Source organism: Macrobrachium rosenbergii, chromosome 1, assembly GCF_040412425.1.
Source record: "Macrobrachium rosenbergii isolate ZJJX-2024 chromosome 1, ASM4041242v1, whole genome shotgun sequence".
Classification (NCBI taxonomy): Eukaryota; Metazoa; Arthropoda; class Malacostraca; order Decapoda; family Palaemonidae; genus Macrobrachium; species Macrobrachium rosenbergii.
This window is the reverse complement of record NC_089741.1, coordinates 39383538-39411037: the sequence shown is the minus strand read 5'-3', so window position 1 is coordinate 39411037 and position 27500 is coordinate 39383538. Positions and strand designations below refer to the sequence as shown.

General features: G+C 36.5%; 1 protein-coding gene across 1 annotated transcript in view; it reads right to left on the bottom strand.

Moving 5' to 3' along the window:
- Positions 1-27500, bottom strand: part of stet (stem cell tumor) — an 804488-nt gene that overhangs the window by 681570 nt on the left and 95418 nt on the right. The window contains exon 2 of the mRNA XM_067132787.1: positions 23830-23885. The gene's annotated coding sequence lies outside the window, so the exon portion shown is untranslated. The remainder of the gene's footprint in view (positions 1-23829; positions 23886-27500) is intronic.

Genomic DNA, 27500 nt, shown 5'->3' with positions numbered 1-27500 from the left:
TTCCACTATCTCATCTTTCAATTTCTAGTCCTATATTTCTATTTTTCAATAACCTTATTTTTTATTCTTCCAGTCTTCTTTTTCCACCATTTTAGGTTACTTTGTCCATCTTTCCATTAACCCTCCTTTTTCACCTTTCTCAGTCTCCTTTCTTTACCTTTCCAGGGTCCTTCTTTCACCCTTCCAGGATGCTTCTTCCTACCTTTCCAGGCTACTCTTCCCACCTTTCCAGTCTCCTTTTTCACTTCTCTAGTCTCCTCTTCCCCTTTCCAGGTTACTTTTTACACCTTTCCAACCTCTCTTTCTTTATTTCCATGCCCTTTTCCCACCTTTCCAGTTTCCCTTTTCCACCTTTCCAGTTTCCCTGTCCACCTTTCCATACCCCCTTTTCACCTTTCCAGTCCCCCAACCATTTTAACCTTTCAATTAGCCCCACCTCCGCCCCCAGCCCCCATTTCGATTCCAGTCCTTCCATTTCCATTTTCCCCCTCGGCAGTCACTTCCTTATTTCACACCCCACCGAAGTGGCCTTTCCCCGCAACAGATGGCACCACCGTCCTCCTGCGAAGAGTCTGGTCCTGGCAACCTCTTCCTGTCTCGATGAATGTTGAATAGCTTAATTCGTTTCCAAAATAGCTTTGTAATGAACAAGGAGAAATTCCCTGCGTTGAATGGCTTCATTTATTTTCGAAGTGGCTCCGAAAAGAACAAGGAACTCAATTTCGGGAAGGCTCAGCCTTCAATCTGAGGCACAAAGGGGTGGGTAATTGCTCTTATTACTCTTTTTTTTTTTTTTGTCATTTTTTTACCCCGTAGGGATGGTAGTGCCGTCAGTGCAACTCATGAGGTGCACTGTAGGTATTACTTAAGGTTCTTTGCGGCGTCCCTTCGGCCATTAGCTGCAACCCCTTTCGTTCCTTTTACTGTACCTCATTTCATATTCTCCTTCTTCCATCTTACATTCCAACCTCTCCAAACAATTGATTCATAGTGCAACTGCTTTGAGGTTTTCCTCCTGTTACACCTTTCAAAACTTTTACTATCAATTTCCGTTTCAGCGCTGAATGGCCTCATATGTCCCAGTGCTTGGCCTTTGGCCTAAATTCTATATTCAATTCAATTCAATTCTTTTTTTATTTTAATGTCATTCGTGGAGAGTCCTTGTGTAAACTCGGCATTTAAAGAAGGGGCTATTCAAGAACTAAATAGCCATATGATTTGGCTGCATTTCGAAAATGAACCTAATTAATACTGTAATATTAAAGAGGAGTTTCATATGCAATCATAAAATATTATGGAACTCTAAACATAACATCAGGAACACTTTAACTAAAACAAAAAAAAAAGTAACAGATGGTCCGTTTAAATAAAAAACAAAAATAGCTCTTCACAATTTCATGATTTTGAATCAAAATGTGTGTGTATTTTGAATCAAAATATGTATATATATATATATATATATATATATATATATATATATATATATATATATATATATATATATATATATATATATATATATATAAAAATTGCAGTGGATCGCACGTGACTTCAGTGTATAAGCGAATCCCACATGAAAATGACAGGCAAAAGTTCAGTACGAAGCGCTTTCACGTTTATTAAAGCATCGTCTGGGCACAAGCGAGACACAGATGAAAGGAAGATTACAAAGCAAACAAAAAGAACAAGAATACCAGATGGTCAACTGTCAAAGGGTTATAAACAGAAAGATAATCCAGGATAATCCGGGATCAAGCAGTCACAAACTAGAACCATATACTTAACCATAGGAGATACGGAATGTTACCCATTCAAATTGCAGAAACATGTATAAAACTGAACGCTAATTTTGCTTATATTCATCAACAACTCTTTTAATTATGAAGGCATCAAGTTTACACGCTGCAAAGGGCCTTAAATAATTCCTACAGTGCGCCACGTGAAGTGCACTAATGACATTACCCCCTTTTGGGGCTTTCGACAACAAAAAGAGGGAGTTGGAGTGGTTGGACAGCAAGATAAAGAGATCCGGAAAATAAAGGAGATGAAGTACAAGGCTCTAAAGGTGGAACTGGGAGAAAACCAACACATTTACATTAAGAAGTAAAAGTTAGAGATGCTGGACAGCAAGACTGAATAAAAGAAGCAGAAGTAAGCGGCTAAAAAAAAAGTGGATGCAGCTATGGGCCGAAGGACCCCTGCAAACACCCTTCAGAAATGCCTACAGTGCACCACGTGAGAATGCTTCCCGTTCCTTCTGAGCGTCATAGGCAGTTCCGCAAGAATGGTACAAAGCAGTAAAAAGAATTTAAAAAAAAAAGGCAAACCATGACAGGAAATGAAGGAAATTTCGGGAGGGCGGAGCTTGCAAGGGGTCCAATGAACCTAACTGAAAGATTGCACACTGGCTGGAGTGGATTCAATTGGGAAGAAGAACGTTTGCACAACAAAAGGAGGGAGAAACGAAAAGTGGAGAGAGAGAGAGAGAGAGAGAGAGAGAGAGAGAGAGAGAGAGAGAGAGAGAGAGAGAGAGAGTTTAGTCTGCCAAAATCTAAGGGGGTTAATTAACTAATTTTTGTCTCTGTATGAATTGTGTGTGTGTGTGTGTGTGTGTGTAAGAATTAGGTCGACTCAAAACCTAAGAAGCAAAGTTAGCTACTTTCTCTCTCTCTCTCTCTCTCTCTCTCTCTCTCTCTCTCTCTCTCTCTCTGCAGCAAACGAGCTTGATCTGGACAGACATCCCCGTCTCGGTCTCATCAGGGCACCAAAGTAAATAAATAATAATAATAATAATAATAATAAATGATAATAATAATAATAATAATAATAATATTAATAATATATAAGTAGTAAACCTTCATTTAAGCATATTTTATTGAATTTGATTGCTGCTACAATGCAATTCATTTTAAAATAATAATAATAATAATAATAATAATAATAATAATAATAATAATAATAATAATAATAATAATGTGTAGAACTCACAATTCCAAGAACAGGAGAAACTTTGTATAAAGTCCACAATAATATAAAAAAAAGTATCACATTCTACCATTGTTATGTTATTGTGGACCTTATACAAAATAATAATAATAATAATAATAATAATAATAATAATAATAATAATAAAATAAAGATTCTTAAGAAGGGTTTCTCAAAAGACAGAAACAACTTCATTCGAGACCTGCAATAAACGAGCAACGAGGACCAAGTCACAATATCCCCAGAACCGTCGTCGGCGCCAAGTTGACTTGCAGGAAACATTCGTCACCAGCTCTGCTTGCAGAAGCCGAGAGAGATTGCAAGAATTCAAGAACTTTTGGACATTTGCTTTTGTCTGTTCTTAGCAATGGCTTCTTCGAGTTCTGCAACATCCCTCGGATTGCATGAGGAGATTAATCTCCAAGATGTGTATTGCAGTTGACTGGTACAAATTAATCACATGCGAATTGGTATTAATATAAATTGCAGTTGACTAGTACTAATTAATCACATGCGAATTGGTATTAATATAAAATAAGTAAAAAAAATGCGCCGAAGTTTCTTCGGCGCAGTCGAGTTTTCTGTACAGCAGCGACAGCGTATCATCAAGGCCACAGAAAATAGATCTATCTTTCGGTGGTCTCGGGATCATGCTGTATGAGCCGCGGCTCATAAAACGTTAACCACGGCCCAGTGGTGGCATATCCTATATCGTTGCCAGAAGCACGATCATGGCTAACTTTAACCTTAAATAAAATAAAAACTACTGAGGTTAGAGGGCTGCAATTTGGTAAGTTTGAAGAGTGGAGGTTGCTTGATCAACATACCAATTTGCAGCCCTCTAGCCTCAGTAATTTTTAAGATCTGAAGGCGGACAGAAAAAGTGCGGACAGAATAAAGTGCGGACGGACAGACAAAGCCGGCACAATAGTTTTCTTTTACAGAAAACTAAAAAGGACGGCTATAATGACTCTTTCGCATAAATAAACATACAAATATATGTAATATGGATTTGGAATAAGAGTAAACCCAGTATGGGGGGTATTAGTGACATCAGTGCACCTTACGTGGCACACTGTAGGCAACACTAAAGGTTGCTTGCAGCGTCCCTGCGACCCCTAGCTGCCACCCACTTTTAAGCCTTTTACTTTACCTCCACCCCCCACTCCCCCTTCCTTCTATCCTGGTGTCCAACCCCTCTAATTATTAATCTTAACGTAACTGTGTGGTTTCCTCCAAGTTCCACTTTTAGATCCTTGTACTTCATCTCTTATTTTCTGGATCTTGCTGTTCAACCACTCCAACTCCATCTTCTTCATCATCTTAAGCAATGAATGGCCGAAAGTGCCCCAGTGTCTGGCTTGATAGCCTGAATTTCATGATTGAAAATAAGGGTACCAATATAATACGCTTTGTAAAACAAAATTAGTCCAGTTCAACCAACGCGTTCTGCTCATAGTATAACAAAGCCTTAATTTTAAGTTCACTTTGATCATACTTCCTCATAAAACATGAGAGAATTATGTACTTGATATTACAGCAGTTATGGACAAACTTCTGTTAATATAAAAGGCCTCAATTATATTTCACCATAATAGATCCTAATCATGGACGTCTAAGTTATATAGAAAACTTTTGCCGACGTTCATAACCCACAAATTAACTGGGGAAAATTCGGTTTCTTTAGGTCCTAAACTAAAGGAGAAATTCCTAGGAATTACCAACTTACACGGCAGGTATAAGAAAAATTATTAGCAAAGAAACCTATTGTGTCTCAAGACGACAGGCAGGTAATTAAAGTTCAGTAAGGAAACTTTTATCTCTTAATCTCTGAAATGAAACTGATCATTATATACTCAGAGAGAGAGAGAGAGAGAGAGAGAGAGAGAGAGGCAGGTAATTAAAGTTCAGAAAGGAAACTTGTATCTCTAAATCTCGAAAATGAAAATGATCACTGTATTTAGAGAGAGAGAGAGAGAGAGAGAGAGAGAGAGAGAGAGAGAGAGAGAGAGAGAGAGAGAGAGAGAGAAATTAGTTCAATAAGCCTATAGCTACTACATCATATGCTATTTTCTTAATTTTTTGTTATTTCTCAAAATTGTAAAATCGTTTTTCAGGAGCAAAAAAAAAAGGAGGTATAAATTGAAAAATTTTTCATTTCCACTAATATATGTACATTTAATATATTAATTTATATTTTATATATCTATATATTACATATACTAATTTACATATGTATATATATAATATATCTATATATTACATACCGTGTGTGTATATATATATACTTTCCCGGAGTAAGCCGGTACCCATTAAGCAACTTCTGTCAAATCCCACTTAGTCCCTTCTGACCAAAGAAAAGAATCACGTCCCTTGAGAAAAGATTCGCATAAAGAGAAACCATTACTACTTACATGACCAAACATAAACATAAACTTACCAAGTACATAAAGAAGAAACTAAACAACCTTACGAAAAAAATAGAAACTATAAATAAATAAAAAACCTCCTTTCGGGAAAGGTAGGACGAGGGAGAAGGAGCAGCGCCCTCTTCCATCCCAATGCATAACTGACGGAAAAAGGCGAATATATATATTTATATATATATAAATAAGACCCCGTCTTGCTCTCATCCGGCAAAAAGCCACAGACAACGACCTCTCTCTCTCTCTCTCTCTCTCTCTCTCTCTCTCTCTCTCTCTCTCTCTCTCTCTCTCTCTCTCTCTGCCCGAAAAATGTCCTCCCATTCGGAAAATATAGTCCTTTTCCATTACATGCTGGCGCGCGTATCTCTCTCTCTCTCTCTCTCTCTCTCTCTCTCTCATAAATAAAAAGCCTTGGTTACGTGAGGTTACTGGCGCTCTCTATCTATCTATACACACGTACACAGACAGACACACACATACATACATAGAGAGAGAGAGAGAGAGAGAGAGAGAGAGAGAGAGAGAGAGAGAGAGAGAGAGAAACTTGTGTATCAATTGATAAAGTAAGGGAAATATATATATATCTATATATATATATATATATATATATATATATATATATATATATATATATATATATATATATATATATATATATATATATATATTTTCTGACTCACATCAGGATGGAACTCTGGTCTCTCAACTGAGTCAGAAATTTATTTCCGTTCCACACGTGATCGTGTGTTGATTATTACCAATCAATATATGTATATATATATATATATATATATATATATATATATATATATATATATATATATATATATATATATATATATATATATATATATATATATATATCCCTTACTTTATCAATCAGGAGACAATTTCTCTCTCGTTTACCAACTCCCTCTCTAAAAATAAAACACCCTCTCTCTCTCTCTCTCTCTCTCTCTCTCTCTCTCTCTCTCTCTCTCTCTCTCTCAAAACCAACATCAATAGCCTCTCCCTCCCCACCCCCGGCCCTAAAGGCACGCACAACCGATAACATCCACCAAACGCATTATTATTCCCCTCATTGAAAACCCCTGCCAAAAAAAAAAATAAATAAATAAATAAAAAAAAGTCCTTCTCACATCTCAGTGTTTATCTCGAAAGCGGATCACGTTTCACGCTTCTCCTTCCTAAAACGTTCAGGTGAGTGGCTCGTTAAAGACAAAAAGCCATTGACGGCTCCCTCCGCTATGGTTAAGGGGCTCGCACCCCCATCCCCTTTTTTTTTTTTGCATTTCGAGTAGCTCGACTCAATGGCGAAAAGGGTCTCTTCATTACGAAGTTTCTCCCCCCCCCTTATTAAATACCCCCCTCCTCTCTCTCTCTCTCTCTCTCTCTCTCTCTCTCTCTCTCTCTCTCTCTCTCTCTCTCTTACTCAAGTGCCCTTTCTCCTTCCTTATCTCTCTCTCTCTCCCTCCTACTAAGGTACTTCTTCTCTCTCTCTCTCTCTCTCTCTCTCTCTCTCTCTCTCTCTCTCTCTCTCTCTCTCTCCCCAACAAAGGTACCCCTCCTCATTCATTTTCTCTTTCTTTCTCTACCTCTTTCTCTCTACCCCTCAACAACACTTCAACAAAACCAAAATTAAGGGGATAACCCTTACAACCGACTCACAACCTCTCAATAATATCCCCCTCCCCCCATCTCCCACAGGTATCTAGATTGGCCAGGTAGCTTTCCTACGGATGTATGGCTTCGAGGATTTCATTTTATTTTGTTTAATTTCTTATTCTATTATATACTTCTTTCTTAGTATTTACTTACTTTTTAATCTATTTATTTACTTTTTATTTACTTTTTCACTTTATTTATTTACTTTTTTACTTTATTTATTTAATTCTTCATCTTTCTATTTTTCTTACCATTTGACTTTTAAGCTTACCTGCGCTTTTAGTTTTCTGTTCTTCCGCACCTTTTTCTGTCCGCCCTCAGATCTTAAAAACTACTGAGGCTAGAGGGCTGCAAATTGGTATGTTGATCACCCACCCTCCAATCATCAAACATCTCAAATTGCAGCCCTCTAGCCTCAGTAGTTTTTATTTTATTTAAGGTTAAAGTTAGCCATGGTCGCGCTTCTGGCAATGATATAGGTTAGGCCACCACCGGGCCGTGGTTAAAGTTTCATGGGCCGCGGCTCCTATAGCATTATACCGAGGTCACTGAAAGACAGATCTGTTTTCGGTGGCCTTGATTAAACGCTGTAGCGGCTGTACAGAAAACTCGATTTTTTACTTGTTTACTTGTTTATTTCATGTTTCTATTTTCTCAAAGTCCTGTTTTTAATCCTCCTATGCACTTTATCATCCTCGCTTTGTTTCTACCTTCGTTATGTTTCGTGTTTTTATTTTATGTTACTCTTTCGTTTAATCTTCCTATCTACTTTTACCTTCTCTCTTTCTTTTCCTATTCATTTTCGTTTATTTAATTATTCTCTTTACCTTTTTCTTTTCGCCTTCATCATATTTTTCTAAATCATTTACATGTAATTATTTATTTTATTCTTTACTGAGATTATTTTAAAATATTCACATTTATTTATTCATCTATTCTTTACTGTCATCATTTATCTACTTATTCTTCAATAATAACTTTTCAGAGGACTTCCATCCTTCACTCAATATTCATACGTACTTATTTATCCATTCAATGGTTTTAAAATGAATTTTTTACTATCTTACTCTCTTACTTTCCCCTTCTTTCCCCCCCAACCCGCCCCCGCCCCCACATCGCCATCCTATTCCATCACCCGCCGTTACTTTCGAATAAGAAAGCTGTTCGACCCAAGTCCGCCATTTCTTTTGGGGCTTTCCAATTTCCCGACCAAACCGCGTAACGCACGAAAGTTTCCGCCCCTCTCCAAAATGCAGGCTTTACGAACCGACTCCCAAGTGTCTTTTTTCTTTTTCTTTTTTTTTCAATCTACGTATGTGACTTTTTCACAGGGAAAGAAAAATTTCTGATGCTTTGTTTTTTTTATTTAAAACTTTTTATTTTTATTTTTAGATATTTCAATGCAGGTTTTACAAACTGACTCCCAAATGTCTTTTTCTTTTCTTTTTTAAATCTGCGTATGTGACTTTTTCACAGGGAAAGGAGCATTTCCGATGTTTTATTTTTTTTATTTAAAACTTTTTATTTTTATTTTTAGATATTTCATTGCACTTTTAAAACTGATTCCCAAAAAAAAATAAAATTTTTTTTTTTTATAAATGAAACTTTTGACAGGAACATCATTGCACTGCTGATTTTTTTATTTGAAACTTTTAAATGAAAAGTTTCTTGAACATCATTGCACTCTAATCTGTGAAAAAAAATAAAATTTTAGATATTCATCCCATTTAAACATCTAAAAACAAAATAAATAAAAATTTTGTTTTTAGGTAATTCAAATTTGATGAATAACTGCATTCCTGAATTTTCACAGTTATGCATTTCTTTAAATATCTAAAACACATATTTTGTGTTTAATTTAAATTTGGGATGAATAACTAAATTTTGCAAATGAATGTCTTCTGAAACTTTTCATTTATCTAAAACTTTATTTTTTTCACATATTAGAGTGCAATGATGTTCAGAAACTTTTCATTTATCTGAAACTTTATTTTTTTCACAGACTACAGTGCAATGAAGTTCTGAAACTTTTTTAATCAAAAAAATTTTTTTTTTTGAGACTTAAAAGGGAATAATAGTTCTGTGATTTTTCGCAGGAGTGCAATGTTGTTCTGCAACTTTTTTAAAATCGAAAACCTTTTTTTTATTTTTACAGATTTAGATGCAATGAAAATTTCTGTGACTTTTCGATGGAATGTAATGATGTTCTGAAACTTTATTTATCAAATTTTTGTAATTTGCAGATACAATGGATACCCTTTTTGCCTCTCTACTGAAAAACATAGATGTCCTAAACTTTTTGACGTTTCATTTAGAAATTTAAAGATAAACTGAACTCTCAAAAATCTACTTCCAGATTATAACGGGTGGCAGGATAACGCTAAAATTTTAGAAACGCCTTTAGCTAAATATTTTCCAGAATTCAGATGGTCTGAATTTTCTTTAACAGCACTTTTCTATATAATATATACATATACTATAACATTTTTATTCTACGAAAACAGCTTCACAAATAAAATGTTTGTGAACTTCTCTCTTAAGTTTCTGTCCAAGTTATTTTATTTTACCCTTCCAACTTTTCCCATAGCTTTCTCTTTTCCCTTTCGTTTTTTCCTTTCTTCTCTAATCTACCCTTCACATCTCACACCAAATATCTACATCCTCTCCTAAACTAAAAAGGAAAAAAAAAACTTTTATAATATCAGAATATCTTCTTTCCACTCTCACCGTAATTTCCTTTTTATATCCCCTACCACTCCATGTATTTATTCCCTTTATATATTCCCAACCATCCTTCACGTATTTATTTCCTTTATATATATTCCCAACCACTTCACGTATTTATTTCCTTTATATATATTCCCAACCAAGTGTTTATTTCATCCTTCACCACGCTATGTTTTATTTCCTTTATATATATTCCCAACCATCCTTCACGTATTTATTTCCTTTATATATATTCCCAACCATCCTTCACGTGTTTATTTCCTTTATATATATTTCCAACCACTCTTCACGTATTTATTTCCTTTATATATATTCCCAATCACTCTTCACGTGTTTATTTCCTTTATATATATTCCCAACCACTCTTCACGCATTTATTTTCTTTATATATATTCCCTACCACTCTCCACGTATTTATTTCCTTTATATATATATTCCCTACCACTCTCCAGGTATTTATTTCCTTTATATACATGTATATTCCCAACCACTCTTCACGTATTTATTTCCTTTATATATATTCCCTACCACTCTCCACGTATTTATTTCCTTTATCTGTATTCCATTCCAGCGCCGCCATTACCATCGTAAAAGATTCCTATTTCGCCGAAAGCTCTCGGTATCTGGGCGAGCTTTCAATTTCCTCGACCACAGAGGGGCTAACGTACCAGAGGCTTCCGGGATAGGCTACTCTGATACAGCCATTACAGATTGGGCCAAAATGTATTTTGTTTTCTGTGTGGGAAAGCGGAGATGCTTTGAGAATTTCCAATTTTTTTTTTTTTTGGGGGTGGGAGGGGGAGTCAAACGTAAACAGGCAACAACTAGTCTTTACACTTTCCTTAGAAAAGGGTTAAAGTTTTTAAAAACTTTATTGACTAACTTTTTTCAGACTTAGAATCAAAATGAATAGATTTTTGGGTCACCATAAAAAAAAATTACAAAAGCTGACTATTTTTTTTTTTTTTTTAAACTGATACGTGAATTTCTCATGATTTTTTTTTTTTGAAGGGGATCAGACTTAAAGAGGCAATCACTAGCCTTTAGACTTTCCTTAGAAAAGGACTGACGTCCTAAAACTTCCTTATTTCATACTTAGAGTGAAACTGAATAACTTCTCGGCTGTCAGCACCAAAAAAAAGTTATACAAATTGCCTCTTTGTTCAAGTTCTTTGACATTCACTACAAAAGCACAGAAGTTATAAAGCTTCATTGTCTAATTGTTACCATACATAAGAAAATGAATAGCATTTTCGCTGTCAGTAAAATAATATTTTATATAAAAATTCTTATTTTACTTGTTCTACATATTTTAAAGCTTTTTTTTTACATTTAACTGAAAATACCCCCAAGACATTTCTCTTTAATTGCAGATGTCCTGAAACTACCCCTCTCTCTCTTCTCTCTCTCTCTCTCTCTCTCTCTCTCCTAATAATACTCCTGATATCATAACGATAAACTGTCAATACCGACTTTGCTGAGTAAACGAATGAAAAAAAGGAAATATGTAACATATTAGCAGAAAGATATAAGAGTGAATCTGAAAATACTGAATACTTTGTCAGATATAGATATTACAAGAAGCCGATATTTGCAGGCTATTAATGAAATTAAAAATGGATCAGCAGCAGGACCAGATGGAGTACCTGCCATATTGTTAAAGAAAGTGGTTCATTCAATCGCAAAGCCGCTAGCAATATTATTAAGACAAAGTATAGATACAGGCAAGATTTATGATGAGCATAAATTAGCATATATTAACTTTCAAAAGTGGTTCAAGACTAGAGGCAAGTAATTATAGGCCTGTGAGTCTGACATCTCATATTATGAAAGTATATGAAAGGGTAATGAAAAAAATATAATGAAACATTTAATGAAAAATAGATTGTTCAATATAGACAACATGGTTTTGTACCGGAAAAAGTACACAAACCCAACTGTTAGTCCACCATGAAAGCATATATAAAATATAATAAATGAAAAAGATACAGATGTGGTTTACCTAGACTTTGCAAAAGCTTTTGATGGTCCTAACATATTAGCCATAACATTGTTGACCCAAAATAGAAAACAGATAGTGATTGCAAACGATGAGAAATCGGATGAAGCTCTAATATCTGTACCTCTGTTAGCTGCGTTGCTCTCAGTAATGTTAAGGACTCAGTAGTAAGTTTCTCACAAGAATAAGTAGAGAAATTGCTCTCTCTCTCTCTCTCTCCAAAATATATAAATGGGCAGAGATAAATAGATAAACTCTGATAAATTTGAATCAATGAACTTGGTGATAAAGTATGAATGCTATATGCATATAAAGGACCTAATAATGAGACAATCACAAACAAGGAAGCAGTTAAAGACCTTGAAATATGTTATGCAATGATCAAATAGCAATTCTATTGGCAAATGCAAAGCAAAAATGGGAATGTTGTTCCGCACTTCAAAACAAAACAAGCTGAACACATGATTATGTTTATAAAACGTACTCCACTTGAATATTGCAATATAATATGGTACCCACACTACCAAAAAGGATATTGCACAAATAGAGAGTGTACAAAGGTCATTTACAGCTAGAATAGAAGAAGTTAAGGACCTTGACTACTGGGAAAGACTACAATTTTAAATTTATATAGTCTTGAAAGGAGAAGAGAACGCTACATGGTAATTCAAGCATCTGAGTTGAAAACATCATGGAACTAAAATTATCAAAAGACAAGCAGAGGTAGATTAATAGTGCCAAAAACTATACCAGGAAAATTAAGGAAAGCACTCAGGACATTAATCCACTCTCACCAGCATCGATAATGCAGCTCTCTTCAATGCTCTCTCATCTGAGTTAACAGGAGTGAGCGTAGAAAGATAAGCTGTCTGATGCATCAATCAAGACTTTATATTCACTCTCTCATCTACTAATGAACCTAACTTGTGATACTGTACTCTTTCAATTTAGATATTGTCTGTTCAATCAGAATTTATATTCACTCTCTCCTACTAATAATACTTCTGATACCACTCTTTCAATTTAGACTCTGCTCTCTCTCTCTCTCTCTCTCTCTCTCTCTCTGACGACTAATCTCACTGTTCCCATTCAGAGATAACACGAATTCGCCAGCTATCAATTTCCCCTTTTACCACAGGTCGCATTCATCCGATCTCTATCAATCACACTCTCCCTCTGCAGTATCCACTACGACCTTCATCGTGTCCTGGTAAGCATGCCCTTCCGCGCCTCCTATGGATGGTGATCGTGGACGGTTACGGAACTTGCACGTGTGCTCAAGCGAAGGTCCTGCGAGTATGGGACCTCATTTACAAATAGACTTTCCGGATGAAGTTGCTAGGACCACATCGTTCCTTGGTGAGGTCGGCTAACGCTGGTAGGCTTTTGTATAAGCGGGATGATGATTGGTAGTTTAGCCACGTAACCAGACACACACTCACACAATATGTACATATACTTCGGATATATATATATATATATATATATATATATATATATATATATATATATATATATATATTAATTCTCAACCGCAAAGTCGACTGTTTACTATTGCATCTCAACCAAATGCTCAGATTCGAATCCCGGCTGGGACAGATGCACTTATCAATTATAATTCGCCCTCGAATGCTAGTTATTAACAAGGTATAGTTCAATTCAAACAATACTGTGTTAAATATTTAAGAATATAAAGAAGTCACGCCTGTATAAGTGAGAGAGAGAGAGAGAGAGAGAGAGAGAGAGAGAGAGAGAGAGAGAGAGAGAGAGAGAGGAATAATGTACAACAATATCCAGTGGGATCTGGTAACCGGACGCTTGCACAACGGAATGTTTATGAATAATCCCAGAGACCTTGGCAGTATTCTGATATTATCTGATTCATCCCAAAAATACTGATGTTTATTATTATGATTGTGTTTATTATTATTATTGTGTGTGTGTATTATTATGTATTATTATTATTATTATTAAACCTTTTCACATGAACAACCTCTAAGGGACACTGACTCTGAAATTCATGCTTCAAATGGGTATGTGCTCATTAGAAAGAAATAACAAAAGTGTAATGGAAATACACAAAAAGAGATCATTTATTAAAAAAGAAAAAATTTTTTTAAATACCTTTTAGTTTTCTTAGAAGAAAACTGTTGTGCCCTTTGTCTGTCCGTCCGCACTTTATTCCGTCCGCACTTTTTTCTGTCTGCCCTCAGATCTTAAAAACTACTGAGGCTAGAGGGCTGCAAATTGGTATGTTGATCATCAACCTCCAGTCATCAAACATACCATATTGCAGCCTCTGAAATCAGAAGTTTTTATTTTATTTAAGGTTAAGTTAGCTATAATCATTGCACCTGCAATGATTATAGGATGAGCCCACCACCAGCCGTGGTTAAAGTTTCATGGGCCGCGGCTCATACAGCATTATACCGAGACCACCAAAAGATAGATAGATCTATTTTCGCTGCCCTTGACTATACGATGCGCAGAAAACTCCATCGCGCTGAAGAAACTTCGGTGCATTTTTTACTTGTTTATAAACATTCCCTAATGCAACGAGCATTATAGCTTAAAATTATCTCTGAAAAATGCTAATGTGAACAGGAATAAAAAAAAAAAAGCTGCGCACATAATAATATTAATCATACTTAAATAATGATGAGAAGTTTAAAAGTAAAACGTAGGCAACTGGAACTAAAAATAGTTTTTCCAGAAGAAGAAATTTATACTTTCACATTACAGCACTCTCTCTCTCTCTCTCTCTCTCTCTCTCTCTCTCAACCTGAATGTTAGTTTTAAATGGTAATTTCTACCTCTCTCTTCAAGGTGTATATCTAACATTTTTTGCTCAGTATTTATTCAAATGATAGATAATTTTTGCACTTAAACTCTCTCTCTCTCTCTCTCTCTCTCTCTCTCTCTCTCTCTCTCTCTCTCTCTCAACAATGTTAGTCATAATTAAATACGGTAATTGCAGTGGTACGTGTTGATTTCTTCATGAATACAAAACTTTTTCTATAGATTTATTTCAAACAGACACGTCATCTTCTTCTTCTTCCTTCTTTCTTCTTTCTTCTTTCTTCTTCTTTCTCTCTCTCTCTCAACAATTAAGTCCTATCAGGTTGGTGCCTTCAGCACCATAACCCTATTCCATTCATCGCCAGCGACAAAGGAATGAAACCTTTTCATTTCTATAATTCCGAGACCAATAATGGGAATTCCTGTCTACATTCCATCCCAGTTCCAAGGTCGAGAGAGAGAGAGAGAGAGAGAGAGAGAGAGAGAGAGAGAGAGAGAGAGAGAGAGAGAGAGGTAATGGTATACCATCGTCAGCCCGATTCCAGCCTGTTCCAAGTTTTGGTTTCCTTTACCTGACTCAATATGAAATTCCTGAGAAGAAGAAGAAGAAGAAGAAGAAGAAGAAGAAGGAATCTCAGTCACTTCGAATTCAAGACTGAAGAAAATTGCATCCGGAGAAAATTACCACAAAAATGACTGCAACATTCTCTCTCTCTCCTCAGTGACCATTAGTATTGTAATGTCAATAGCATTGATAAAATTAATCTATACATACAGTATATATATATATATATATATATATATATATATATATATATATATATATATATATATATATATGTATATATGAACACAGAAATAATCAACAAACAATCACGTGTGGAACAAATATCATTTTCTGACTCATGTCAGGATCAACAAGATCTTTCAATTGAAGGGCAAGAACTGCATACAAAGGTTCACTTGGGCAGTATACAAAGACAATTCCATTCCCACTAGTCCATACAAACTTGTATTTACTAGTGGGCAGTGCCTCTGGGTTTTCAATAGAAATATATATATACACATCATATGATATGAGTCAGAAATTTATATATGAACATGTGCACACAAACACACATATATATATATATATATATATATATATATATACATACATATATATATGTGTGTATATATAAAACTCCCTCCTCTGAAGAAAAAGTACAAACAAATATATCAAAACACTGACCCCTCTCTCTCTCTCTCTCTCTCTCTCTCTCTCTCTCTCTCTCTCTCTCTCTCTCACTCTCTCTCACACCCTCTCTCTTCACCACCTCCCACACCAACATCCTCTCTGTCCACCCAGCTAACCTCTCAAATAACCATCTCCCACCCTCCTCACAAATACCCTTCCTCCCCACACAAAAACCTCCCACGCACACATCTCCCCCCAAAGCCTGAGGGCCAAAACAAAAGCGAGAACGACCTAGAAAGAAATCGTAAACGGTCCCTTTAACCAGCGATTGCACCCGTCAATTCGAAAATCAAAACATCGTGAGAGAAATCGACGGCAACAGGTCACTCTCTTCTTCTCTCTCTCTCTCTCTCTCTTCCCTCCGGTCCGGAGAGACCCGTAATAAGGGCGCCCGGGCCCAGGGAGGCCGATGGGAATGGCAGCTTTAAGGGAAGGGGGCGTGTGACCCTTTATTGCCCCAAACGGTGACACAATGGGTGATATCGACCGGGCGATGAATTAGAAAGAGAGAGAGAGAGAGAGAGAGAGAGAGAGAGAGAGAGAGAGAGAGAGAGAGAGAGAGAGAGAGAGAGCAATCGATCGGTTCTGCGCTCCTGGAATGAGAGAGAGAGAGAGAGAGAGAGAGAGAGAGAGAGAGAGAGAGAAAGACTGCTTTCTACTTAGGGCAGAGAGAGAGAGAGAGAGAGAGAGAGAGAGAGAATCTGTGAGGAGAGAGAGAGAGAGAGGAGAGAGAGAGAAAGGGTTGCTTTCTGCTTGGGTAATCTGTGTGAGAGAGAGAGAGAGAGAGAGGGAGAGAAAAAAATAAAATAGACTTTCAGCTTATGTAATCTGAGAGAGAGAGAGAGAGAGAGAGAGAGAGAGAGAGAGAGAGAGAGAGAGAGAGAGAGACAGAAAGAGAAGAGCGATAGATGCAAACAATTGTGATAATGACAGGAAAGTGCACAACGGCGGAAGAGGAAGAAGAACGAAAAGGGACGAAAGGAAAAGCGATAAAATCGGAAGAAAACGAACATTTCAGAGGCTGGTGTTTGACTCACTGCCAACAAAGAGTTCAGATCACCCATGAATGAGTAAGAGTGAAAAGATGTGCAAAGTTATCTGCAGAGTAAGCATAATATCCCTTTTCTCCACATTCTCTATTTATGTATGTATGTATTTATGAATGTATATATATATATATGGTCATTTTAAATTAAATGACCATATATATATATATATATATATATCTTATATATATATATATATATATACATATATATATATATATATATATATACCTTATATATATATATATATATATATATATATATATATATACATATATATATATATATATATATATATATACTATCTTACTAAGGACCTCATTCAAATTGGTGGTATCTATTGGATTATTTATTCAGGAAAAGTTACAAGCAGCTGGTCATGTGGACTGTTTGTCCAAGAAAGCTTGCAACTTTTCTGGATAAATACTCCATTAGATACCATCCAGTTTGGAATGAGGTCTACTTTGAGATTGTATATATATAATAAAATATATATATATATATATATATATATATATATATATATATATATATATATATATATATCTATATATATATAAAACCAGCATTAAATTGTTCAAGGATGTAAAGGAGGGTTTGCCACTCATTTCCAGGTCAAGTAGCCTTGGCACTGGGCCAGCTCAGGCCATAATTTTTCTCTCTCTTTTTTTTTGTGAGAGATGAGAGAAGACTCACTTAATTCCAGGGCAAAATTTATTTTTCACAATGATCCCCAATGTCTGTCATTCATTCTCTGCTACACGATGATAAATTGACCTAAACGAAAGTTTAACCGATGTTTATCAATCACCGCGATGATAAATTTACCAAAGATAACCCAGTGGATGATAAATTAACCAAAGGTTACCCAATGGATAATATATTGACCAAAGTCTAACCAACTTTATCAATCATCACGATAATACATCAACCCAAGTTTAACCAATGTTTATCAATCATCACGACAATAGATTACCCACAGTTTATCAATCATCACGAGACAAGATAACCATACTTTAACCAATGTTTATCAATCTTCACGATAATAAATCAGCCAAAGTTTAACCCATGTTCATCAATCAAAGAACCAACATCCATAACTGTAAGAGTTCACAACTGATTCTGTTAAATCAAAACCATAACAGGACAAAGAATAATGACAAAGCTACGAGCAATTGCATTATGGGATGAGTCTCTTTCGAGAGTGCAGAAGGCGATCAATCTTGCTAATTGCACAGAGGTTGCAACGTGCATGCCGAGTGTCAGCTGTATATATCCTCAGATCTTATTTGCACATCCTCAGGTCTTATTTGTATTTCCTCATATCTTATTTTTATTTCCTCATATATCTTATTTGCATATCCACAGATCTTATTTGTATAGCCTCAGATCTGATTTGTATAGCCTCAGATCTTATTTGCATATCCTCAGATCCTATTTGCATGCCCTCAGGTCTTATTTGCATATCCTCAGATCTAATCTGCATATCCTCAGATCTTATTTACATGCCTTCAGATCTTATTTTCATATCCTCAGATCTTATTTGTATATCCTCAGATCTTATTTGACATCGTATTGTCAGATCTTATTTCTATATATCCTCAGATCTTATGTGTATATCCTCAATCTTGTTTGCATATCCTCAGATCTTATTTACATACCCTCAGATCTCATTTGCTTTTCCTCAGATCTTATTTGCATTTCCTCATATATTATTTGCATATCCTCAGACCTTACTTGCATATCCACAGATCTTATTTGCATATCCTCAGATCTTACTTGCATATCCTCAGATCTTATTTGCATATCCTCAGATCTTATTTGCATATCCTCACATCTTACTTGCATATCCTCAGATCTTATTTCGTACAAATTTCAGATGTTGATTCCTGAGGAAATCTTTGAACTTTTTCAACTTTTCTAACATATCTACAGAGTAATGCTATGCAATGAATCAGGGTCTCACTGCAGATTCTGTCAGAACCACCCGGACACCTAGAACAAGTATCGACCAAGTATCTGAGTCCTTTATTTATGCTTTTACCTGTTTATCTATTGATTTATTAATTTATATTTTTCTTTCTGACAATTGATCTCTTTTTTCTGTATTTCTTTCTATCTTCTGTAACTCCTTTCAAATGAATACCATATTCTTTGGAAGCTTGAATTTCAAGTCAATGGCAATGGCCTCTGTAGGCTTGTTACGTAGGTATAGGAGTTTGTCTACTGAATAACACACACACACAATAATAATAATAATAATAATAATAGTGAGGAAATTCACGATGGTGTAGGTGTAAATATATATTTGAAATATATATTTACACCTACACCATTGGGGGACTTCTTCACCATCTTAATGACTCGAGCATTATGAGATTTTTATGAATAATAATAATAATAATAATAATAATAATAATAATAATAATAATAATAATAAAGGGAGAGATTGAAATTACCTCATCGATATCACACAGATTCTCGACGGTCACAACCGACTGCGCAGGCGCCTACCCAGTCGCCCCCCAAAATGGACACGGACCTATCGTGTGAAGAACCGGCCGCTTTCTATATTAATCAAATATAGACTGAGGGCGTGGCCCTTCCGTGAAGCTCCAAGACCAGTTACGGAGAGAGTGTTCTTTCCAATGATTTATGCACATCAATGAATATTGGAATACAAGAGATGTATTTGTATGCGATGTATGTTAGGATGATGCAACTGCATTCGAGTAAGTATGAACAAGGTCAAATGTATATTTTAAATTGTTTTTGATTATTGAAATATACTGTCCTTGGAGTATGGAATCGAGATTGAATATGTGAATTATGTTTTCATTAAAAAGACCTGATAATAATACGAAAAACCTGAAGGGGGGCGGAGCGGAGGTAGGCAAAATTTGAATTTTGCTTTAAACAACCTGTCATGTCCAGTCGACTTTACTACAAAGTTCACCCATCTTCTTACCATAGATCACGAAGATGGATAAATGTCCGAAACATTGTCAGAAATATGTCCTAAACACGCCGGCAACTTATCGCCAGCACATCACAAACATGTTAAATACAAGTCGACGACTTATTTGATATTTCTGCCCAGTGCTTCGTACAAGTATCTGACATCTGCCACATGTTCGTTGTCAACTCGCGGTCGCTGACTTGTCTGCAACGCGTTTGTGATGTTTGCAATAAGTTGTCAACATGTGCTTATCGTATGTTTTACTGAAGTGTGGAGGATTTTCTGGACCTTGATGCAAATTTGAACTGGATGCTTGCATTGCAATGAGACCTCTGCTATTTCGGTCTGTACAGGAATCTGCAAGCAAGCATACGCAATATACACACATAATACATACATATATACATACATATACATGTATGTGTATATATAAATATAAATATATATATATATATATATATATATATATATATATATATATATATACATACATACATACATACATATATACAGTATGTGTTAAAATAATCAACACACAATCACGTAGGAACAGAAATAATTCCTGACTCATCAGGATCGAACCCAGGTCTTTCTGACTCATTGGGCAGCGAGCGCCCTGCACTTGCAAATTGAAAGACCTGGGGTTCTGATCTGATGTGAGCCAGAAATTTATATATATATATATATATATATATATATATATATATATATATATATATATATATATATATATATACACACATATATATATATATATATATATATATAATAATACACACATATATATATACAGTGTGTGTGTGTGTTTGTGTCTGTGTGTATTTCAAGATTACATCCGCAAGGAAGACAAACTTCCAACAGACAGAGAGAGAGAGAGAGAGAGAGAGAGAGAGAGAGAGAGAGAGAGAGAGAGAGAGAGAGAGAGAGACTCACCAAAGATAAACGCCCGTCATGATCCCAGTCAACCTTAATAAGGGTACATAAGCATCGACACACTGGAGGAGGAGGAGGAGGAGGAGGAGGAGGAGGAGGAGGAGGAGAAACATGTGACGGACGAGAAAAGATTTCACATTCCCTCTGGACATTATGTGGCTCTGTCGACTACCATAACAAAAACAGTGACTGCTGTTTAATCAGTGAGATTTATTTTTGTAATGTTTTTGTTGACGTTATTGTTCTTGTTTTACTTAACCAAAAATAAATACTCTGTGTTTTTGTATTTTCGATGTTTTGTCTCCTCTAACTATTTATGTATACGTTTACGTACGTATACATACATGCATACATACATACAGACCATATACAAATATACATATAGCCTACATATATATGTGAGTGTGCATGTACATATTTGTGTGTATATATATATATATATATATATATATATATATATGTATGTATATATAATACACACACACATACACACACACTTAAACCAGTGCGACCATACACCTCTCAACACCCAACTACTCAAAGCAACCCACAAAGACGTTCCACTTTACTCACTAAAATATGAATGAAATTGGAATAGCTACGACGACGGGCGTGGGCTGAGGAGGGGGTGGAGTAAAAAAATACTATTATGACCCCACAATGAACACCACCAGGTCCTCCTCCTCCTCCTAATCCTCCTCCCCCTCCTCCTCCTCCTCCCCCTCCTCCTCCTCCTCCACTACTTTATTTACGTGGGGGTCATTGAAGACTCGAAGCGTAAAGAAAGTGAACACGAGACTCACACCACAAGAGACATTGGAGATGGGTGGGAAAGGTTTGGGAGGGGGGCGGGGGGACATTTGGGAGGGGTTAGGATGGGAATATAAGCATGGAGGGGCGAAAAATGAAGGAGTTGAGAGAGGAGGGGGGAACGGAGAAAGGGGGAGGAAGGGCTGGACATGAGGGGAGGGGATGGGAAAGAGTGAGGAGGATAGGGTTGAGGAGTTGAGAAGGGAAGGGGAATTGAGGGGAGAGGGATGGACAGGAGGGGAGATGAGGGGAAGGAAACGGGATGGGAGAGGAGGGGAAGGACAGGAGGGGAGGGGAAAATAGGTGGAATAAGACTCAGGGGAATGTATTTGGTGGAGTTAGGACGGAGAGGTATCTGAGGGAAAAGTAGATGAGAGAAAGGAAAGAAGAAGGTAAGAAAGGAAAGAAGAAGGTAAGAAAGGAAAGAAGAAGGTAAGAAAGGGAGAAAGCGGGCAAGAAGAAAGAGGAAGGGAGTGGGTAGGAGACCTGAGGACAGGACGGTTAAGGAAACGAAGGTAAGAGCAGGTAAGGTAAGTTAAGGCAAAAGGAAGGATATAAAAAAGTATGGGAGATCCGATCCTGGACATGAAGAGAGAGGGAGGCAGTAGGAAAAAAAAAGGATGGAGAGAATTGGGGGAATCCTAAGAATCCAAAGGGGGAGGGTCATCCTACAAAGGGGTTTTTCAAAGGGGGAAGTTAAGTATACCTTGGTTTAACCAGACCACTGAGCTGATTAACAGCTCTCCAGAGAGGGGCTGGGCCCGAAAGTTAGGTTTATTTTACGGCTAAGAACCAGTTGGTTACCCAGCAACGGGACCTAAAGCCATTGCAGGAATCCGAGCCACATTATGGCGAGAAATGGATTTCTATCACTAGAAATAAATTCCTCTAATTCTTCATTGGCCGGTCGGAGAATCGAACGCGGGCCCAGCAGAGTGCGGGCCGAGAACGATACCAACCCGTCCAATGAGGAACTTTTCAAAGGAGGAATCTATAGGGGGAGCTTTCATCCTGCAAAGGGAGTTTCAAAGGGGGAATCCTAAGGGAGAGGGATCATCCTACAAAGGGGTTTTTAAGGGGAATCCTAAGGGCGAGGGGTCATCCTACAAAGAGGTTTCAAAGGGAGTGGTCATCCTACAAGGGGCTTCAAAGGAGGGTCATCCTACAAAGGGGTTCGAAGGGGAGGGTCATCCTACAGGAGTTTCAAGAGTCCTCAGAAGAGGGTCATCCTACAAGGTTTCAAAGAAATCCCTGGGAGAGATCATCCTACGAAGGACCTTTCAAAGGGAATCCCTAGGAGGTCATCCTACAAGAAGTTTTAAGGGAAGAATCTAAGAGAGTCATCCTATAAGGGGTTCAAAGGGGAATCCCCTCACGGGGAAAGGTCATCCTACAGGGTTTTCAAAGGGAATCTAGGAGAAGGGTCATCCTGCAAAGGGGTTTCAAAGGGAGGTAAAGGGGTACCTTTCGTTCAACGATAAACAGAAGGAAGCGAAACGGAAACACTTGACTGTCTTCTTCATTAAGACGAGGGGAAATGAGGAAATGAGGAAATGAGGATGGGAGAAAACTTTGATTTCAAGGTTTAAAGAAAAAAAAAGGAAAAAAGGGCAGGAAGAAGAGGGAGGGCGAGAGAACGAGAGCGCGTGATAGACACGCCCCGGTATGGCTTCTTGCAGGGTAATCAAATCACTATCTCTGCGGACGACACCACCGCGAGTCTTGCGTCAGAGGGGGAATAGGAAACAATGTGGAAGACATGTGGGAGACATGTGGAAAACATGTGGAAAACATATGGAAAACATGTGGAAAACATATGGAAAACATGTGGAAAACATATGGAAAACATGTTGAAAACAATTCGAAAACATGTGGAGAACAATTCGAAAACATGTTGAAAACAATTTGAAAACATGTGGAAAACAATTCCAAAACAATTCTAAAACATGTCAAAAACATGTGGAAAACAATTCGAAAACGTGGAAAACAATTCCAAAACATGTGGAAGGCATTCGGGAATATGTTGAAAACATGTGGAAGGCATTCGGGATTCAAATATATAAATATACGAGTATATATATATATATATACTGTATATATATACATTAAAGAGAAAATACGAAATTATGTAAGGAAAAGGAATATGGCAGATACGTAAAAGAGAGGAAAATCTCAAGACTGCCAAAAATATCACAAATAACAAACCTGAACGAAATTAAAAGAAGAAAGTGTCCAATGCTTACCGTCAACAGGCCACAAGAGAAGTTGGAAACCCCGACATCCGACAAGGTCCGAAAATCTGAAACACAAAAAAGAAGCGCTTTAAAACTGATTTATGAAAGTTAGGCACTTTCGACCATCCGGTGCTTTAGATAATATAAACAGGGAGTTGGAGTGGTTGGACAGCAAGATAAAGAGAGCTAGATAACAGAACAGAATAGACTGCAGAATTTAGGCCAATGGTCAAGCGCTGGGACCTGTGAGGTCATTCAGCGCTGTAAGGGAAAATGACAGTAAAAGGCCTGAAAGGTGTAACAGGAGGAAAACCTCGCAGTTGCACTGTGAGGCAAGTGTTAGAGAGGGTGGAAAGTCACATGAAAGAAAGAATATGAACGGAAGTACAATAAAAGGAATGAAAGGGGTTGCGGCTAGGGGCCGAAGGGACGCTGCAAAGAATCTTAAGCAATGCCTACAGTGCACCGCATGAAGGAGATGAAGTGCAAGGAATTTAGAGAAAATCCCACAATTGCACTAATAAGTAACAGTTAAAGAGGTTGGACAGCAAGGTTAGAAATAAAAAAGTGGGAATGGAGGTAAGGAAAGGTAATGCCTACAGTGCAACATGTGAGGTGCACTGACGTCACAACCCCCAACCCCCCTCCCATGGATAAAAGAGGAAAGTCTGAATAAACTCAAGTAATTTGGCGGATGTGTGAATGTGGCAATGGGTTACACTAAGGCCTAAAAGGCAAAAGAACGAGAATAAGTAAATAATGTATAATTAAACATAAGTAATGGGCTTTTTGAAAATTGGGCTGGCTCTTCACAATCCATATCGTTTTATATTTTTTCATACTTCATAATGCATTCATATTCTTTAAGAAAACTGAGTTGGCTCCTTACAATCTATATTTTTTATATTATTTCATTTTTTCATACTTCATAATGCAATCAAACTTTTTAATAAGTAAACAGCTAAATTAAGCCACATTAAACTACAGAAAGGAATATCACACTATTCTCCAAAAACATAAACAAAACAAGTAAAAAATGCTCCTAAGTTTCTTCGGCGCAATCTTGTTTTCCGTACAGCCGCTACGGCACATAATTAAGGCGCCACCGAAAATAGATCTATCTTTCGGTGATCTCGGTATAATGCTGTATGAGCCGCGGTCCATGAAACTTTAACCACGGCTCGGTGGTAGCCTACCCTGTAGCGTTGCCAGAAGCACGATTGTGGCTAACTTTAACCCTAAATAAAATAAAAACAACTAAGGCTAGAGGGCTGCAGCCTGGTATGTTTGATGATCGGAGGGTGGATGATTAACATACCAATTTTCAGCACTCTATCCTCTGGAATTTTTAAGATCTGAGGGCGGACAGAAAAATCCGGACAGAATAGAGTGCGGACGGACAGACAAAGCCGGCACAATAGTTTCCTTTCACAGAAAAGTAAAAAAGCAAACGCAATTTCACCACACAAATGCCACAAAAATTCAAACCCTCTAAATCGCGGCTGAACTTCACAAAGACGAACCTCAAAAGTCATGTAAAGAAAAAATTGAACAGACTTTTTTTTTTTTTTTTAAGGATTAACCTGAGAGATCGGCGGGATGATAGGCCTATCCGAGCCTACTACAGAGATCAAACGGAGGGTGTAGAGGTAATGCCTCACATTAAAAAGGGGAGCCGCTACCACAGAAGAAACAGGTTCACGGGAGATCATTTTAAGATAAAATTGGAAGGTGAAAATGTGGAGTCAAAGATGAGTTAGAAAGATGCCTTCGTTATTATTATTATTATTATTATTATTATTATTATTATTATTATTATTATTATTATTATTATTATTATTATTATTATTATCAAAGGCAGACTGCACTTGAATCTGTATCTGCATATGGTCCCTAGCAGCAAAATTATTATTATTATTATTATTATTATTATTATTATTATTATTATCATTATTATATTAGAAAACTACACTTGAATTCTGTATCTTCATATGGTCCCTATCTGAAAATTTATTATTATTATTATTATTATTATTATTATTATTATTATTATTATTATTATTATTATTATTATTATTTTGGAGAGATGCCATTCACGCTTCCTGTTCAGCAAACTGTGACTAAATTCTGTACCTGCATGTAGTCCCTAGCTGAAAATTATTATTATTATATTATTATTATTATCATTATTATCTCTTTTCCAATGGACGGCTGAGAAAACCATCACTAATAAAAACAAACTATTAAATCTAATTAACCTCTGACGGTTACAATGTTATATAAAAGAAATATATACACAAGTTTCTACAAACAAAACCCTGACCTATAAAAAACAAGTAAAACATGCGCCGAATTTTCTTCGGCGCAATCGAGTTTTCTGTACATCGTACAATCAAAGCCACCGAAAATAGACCCATCTTTCGGTGGTTTCGGTATAATGCTGTATGGACCCGGCCCCAAGAAACTTTAACCATGGACCGGTAGTGGCCTGGAGTTATCTTTGCCAGACGCACGATTATGGCTCACTTTAACATTAAATAAAATAAAAACTACTGAGGCTAGAGCTCTGCAATTTGTTATGTTGAATGATTGGAGGGTGGATGATCAACATACCAATTTACAGCCCTCTAACATCAGTAGTTTTTAAGATCTGAGGGCGGACAGAAAAAGTGCAGACAGAAAAGTGCGGACGGACAGACAAAGCCGTCACAATAGTTTTCTTTTACAGAAAACTAACAAATGGCTAAACATTCGCAATGTCATAAAAATTTTCAGCAAATGAAACTCCGTTTATGAGGAAAATCTCGAGATAAACAAAGAAAGTTTCTTCAGTAAATTTGACAGGAGAGTTTAACAACACCAAAATTTGGGTCAAACGCGAGTGGGCCAATCATAATGCATCGCTTGTAAATGAGATTAGTATGGTTAATAATGTTTGCAATGAAGAGGATTAGCCGAGATCATTATACTCATTGCAATCCTGTGGAAAGGTGGTCGTATTTCATTTATTTCGAAGTTACATTATATAACAATGTTTCACACACACACACACACACACACACACACACTCACACACTCGCACACATGAACAAATACGATGACTATAAATACTGTAATTATGAAGAAAACTAGACCACATAATTACTTTCAAAACTGGATTAGATTACAATGACGGCATACAGATTATTAATGCACAAATATTTCAACTAAAAATAATGTAATTACCAAGGAAACTAGGTCGTATCATAATTATTTTCAAAACTATTACATTCCAATGACGATATACAGATCATTAACACACACATATTTCAACGAAAAAATAATGTAATTACATAGGCAACTAGGTCTTATCATAATTATTTAGAAAAACTGTATTAGATTACAATGACAGATCCAGATCATTAATACAGGGATATTTCTCCCCCAAAAATACGTAACTATAAAGACAACTAGGTCAGTCATAATTACTTCCAAAAATCTATTAAATTACAATGACGAGATCCAGATCATTATAGCCACTCAATTTTAAAACCAAACCGGCTCAAATATCAAGCATTTCATTATTATATACGATATTTCACAAACACAAGTCAGGCACGGGATGCAAATTCCTGAGATGTTTGCAAATATTGCACCAGCCCCGGTTTTTTTGCCATGCCCGTAGGTTAGGTTAGATTAGG